This window comes from Triticum aestivum, chromosome 3A (assembly GCF_018294505.1).
Source record: "Triticum aestivum cultivar Chinese Spring chromosome 3A, IWGSC CS RefSeq v2.1, whole genome shotgun sequence".
NCBI classification, from domain to species: Eukaryota; Viridiplantae; Streptophyta; class Magnoliopsida; order Poales; family Poaceae; genus Triticum; species Triticum aestivum.
The window spans coordinates 13,442,675-13,446,606 of record NC_057800.1 but is presented as its reverse complement, the minus strand read 5'-3'; the positions used below and the strand labels follow the sequence as shown (position 1 = coordinate 13,446,606).

At 50.4% G+C, this 3,932-nt stretch overlaps 1 pseudogene; it reads right to left on the bottom strand.

The window, feature by feature from the left end:
• Positions 1–2,139: 2,139 nt before the first annotated feature.
• Positions 2,140–3,214, bottom strand: LOC123057559 (general transcription factor IIE subunit 2-like; annotated as a pseudogene).
• Between the last annotated feature and the right edge of the window lie 718 nt (positions 3,215–3,932).

The window sequence follows — 3,932 nt, the reverse complement described above, 5'->3', positions numbered from 1 at the left end:
AGTCGATGCATCATCTTGAGACTGACGAAGTCGCCATAGACGCATTTGTAGCCGATGGGAACATCTTCTCCCCCTGAACGCACATCGCCGAAAGGTTTGAAATAAATCCAGGAAAATATGGCCACCACAAGAAAACTAACCATCTGTGTGCCCTTTTAACATGAGATGGCATAATTAGTTCTCTCATCTAATGCCAACCTTGAAGCATCAAATTATTGTTCAATAAACTGAATCAAAGTGTATGGGTCTTCGTCTTTAAATACATAAATATTTAGTTTTGGTGCTTCATTGTTTTGCTCTGACAAAGCGGCAACGTAGTGATAACCCTTGATCCGGTTGCAAATGTCGATGGTATCACCTCTTTCCCGAATGGTGACCCATGGTATCAAACCCACGAGAAGTTCTAATATTAGATAGGGATTCAAACAAAGCTTTCGTCCTTGTAAGAGGTTTTAGTTTCCCAGGCCAAACAAATACTAGTTGTGTTTGGCAGAGATCCAATTGAAGGAAATAGGCATGGAAATTAGGACTTTAGTTACATCCTTATACTTTGGAATTAGGATTTCATATTCCGATACCATCCTGGTAGACACCGTTATGATGTGCTCTCAACGATTACATGTTGGGGCTGCGTCCAAATAACATCACGACAGATCAGCATTCTGCATCGTGAGTATTGTCCAACCAAAACCGTTATCGTCGCGCGGGGTTATCTAGACCAACACATTGGGTATCTAATGGCTGCACCCCAGGATCCCCAGGGAGTTGCTTTTTGCTACTATACAAATCTTTACTATCACCGGCGTTCATTGTAACCTTCTGTGTGTCTCTGTACTTTACCTCCCCTTGATCGATCTAACGGTTCCTGGTACCTACGTAGTCTTATAACGAGAAGAAGAAGAGACAAATACGTTGTGGATAACACACATACAAATAACATCAGCTTAAGTAAAGTCATACCAACGACACTATGCACAAGTATAGATGGTTGCAAGGCTTATGCCTGGGCTGAGGGGGTTACTCACACATCGCAATTATTGTAGATGGCATTGATGATAGACAAATGATTGTGTAAAGTCTTACAATCTCGTGGAATGTGATGGACTGATTACAAGTATGGAAAATTTTAGGGAGAATGGCTATGGTGACGAAGATGGAGATGGCGGCGGCTAGGCTTTCTGGGAATGGATGATGATGATCCTGGCGACTGCTCTGCTCTTCACGGTTCATTTTGTTATGAATGGGCCCTCGCCTCTTTTATGAAGGTTGTGAGGGATGATGCCATAGTGCCAGCAGTTCACGGTATGAGCGCTTGCTCATACCATACATCGCCTTTGGCTTTGGAACGCCCGTGGCGCGGCACTTTGATTTGGCTTGATCTTCATACTTCATATTTCCTGTGTTGCTCCATTTCATGGTCCAAAACCTACTAAAACTTATTTATAAAAAGAGATTTGCAATGTTTTACATTTATTAGTCAACAATGATAAAACCAGAGTGATTATCTTGGAATATACGAATTAAACAATGGCAGAATCATTGTAGAAAATACACTCATCACGAGGCGACATGGTTTAGGCGTGATGGCGGACGTTCTCGGGGTTGGCACCGTGTTCAGGTTGGGAGTTGCGACACCGATCTGGCAGCTGCGCGCTCCTGGTCTAGCGGCGGTTTTGCTCCGCGCAAGCACATGTCTTCGATGGTGATTTGCCATTCTTGCTCCAGTTTTGAGCCTTCCGGCTATGCCACCCCTGGGCTGACATGCCTGGTAAGGGCTTTCTTCGGCATGGTGGTAGCCGGTGGTGATGTGCTCCGTCATTGATGTTAGACCTTGTGATATATGCAGCTGTACGTACAGACGCTTCTCAAAAAATCATTGTAGGCTTCCCTGGTAGAGTGTGGAACCACAACTTTCCCTTGTAGGGTAGCCAACCGGTTAGAGTGTTAAAACACTGGATTGTCATCTTAGAGCAATTGGTTGTTGTAAAATACCATCTTGTTGTAAATACTCCTTCCGTCCCAAAATTCTTGTATTAGATTTGTCTAGATACGGATGTATCTAACACTAAAACATAACTAGATACATCCGTATTTAGACAAAATTAAGACAAGAATTTTGGGAAGGAGGGAGTAGTAGTTTTCTCCATATGTAAATTCATCAAAAAAGAATAGCAGTTGTGAACTTATATCGCTTTGAGCAGATTCATCAAGTCACAAATTCTATTCCATTTCCATCACGTGCTTTACTACATGATTTACACACCCATCAGATCAGATGATATCCTTGGAGTCCACAGGCAGGTCCAAGAGCCACGGGAGATGAGCGTTGGTGATCTTGGTCCTGCTGGTGATCCCGCGCGACTTCTTCCTGGCCTTCTTCGTCTTCGGCTGATGACCATGGACTTGCTCAGCCGCGCGCCGCTTCACAGTATCGGTGGCCGGTTTTTCGCGGTTCTTTCAGAGCTCCTTCTCGATGTCGAGCATGTCCTGCGGCAACTTGATGTCGTGGAACAGCTTCTTGAGCTCGGCGTCCACCTCCATCTTCAACCTCGGGTCGTTGGGATAGGCAATGGCGCCCCCCTCCCCCGGTAGCAGATAGACGTCCCCCGAGGATTCAGGGCCTGCAGGTCGTCGTGCACGGCTGGATACGTGTCCTTCACCTCCGAGACCAGGAGGCCGTCCGGCAAGCTCTTGATCAGTGTCAGCAGCTCGCCTTTGGCCTTCAGGTCGTGCGTGGGCTTGTAGGAGTAGCGCCGCCTGTCGAAGCGCACCTTGGCGTTGTTCCTCAGGCTGTCGGCGACGTCGTTGTTACCGTCGATGTCAACGTAGATCTGTTCGTTGATCTGATGCGCCGTAAGAGCATCCCTCGTCTTCTCGAGCAGCTCGATTACCTTTTTGAGCTGTGATCCGACGGTGGACGTCCTCACTTCGTTGATCTTCTGTAGCCGCGCCGTGTCATCGGAGAACCTGACGGCAGCGGGCGCGGACGGTGATGGCTTAGCCGCCGGCCTTGGAGTTGGAGCGGGCTGCTGCTGGGACGTTCTGGTGGATGATGATGAAGAGGTTCTGGTAGCGGCGACGGTTGACAGAATCGCCTGGTTCCTCTCCTGCTGCAGCCTGAACCTGGCGAGGCCATCGTTCAGAGCCATCCGGAAAGAAGGGCGGCGAACTGGCGAAGGCACGCGCCGGCGAATCTGCTGACCGGAAGGTAGACGGCAGACACGACTTGTGCTGGACCGGAAGGGGGTTGAGCCCTCATATAGACTCCTCGATCGTCTCCCTATCGGTCTCGGATCGCAGTCCGATTTGCGGCGCTGGATCGAGAGCGATTCACACGTTCCATGAAAATTATCCGATGCCCGTAAGGAGTTGAATATCAGCTGCATGTATGTGTCCCTAAAACAAAACAGTTGCCTCACGATTTTTGTAATTTGCTGCAATGGAACACGGCTGTCATATATTACCGTCTGAGAGTATTTCCAACAGCCGCGCTAAACAAACGCCGCGCCGCAAATTTTGCTCTTTTAGCGCGCGCAACCTGTAGACAAGCTCCAGCGGAAGCGCAATAACCGCGCGCGCGGCATATGAAGTTGGGCGCGCGGTCCGAAACGCCAACTCGCGCTGTGTATTTGGGGAGCCGGCTTCCGCGTGCGGCACACACAAGCGCTCGCGCCGCACTCTCTCCTCCCCGCCACCTTCGCCCCGCGCGCGCCGGCGCCGGCGAACTTGATCCGATGGACGCACACGCCGGCACCCCACTCACCCCATCCTACAGCCGCGACCCCTCCCCTGCCACCGCCGCCGGAAACCCTAGCACGGGGAGCGTTGGCCTCGCCACCGCCGGAGCTCCTCCGAGCATCGGCCTCGCGCGCGGCCTCTTCATGCCGCCGCGGATGACCACGGCGGCGTGTGGCATCGCGCCGGCGTCGTCC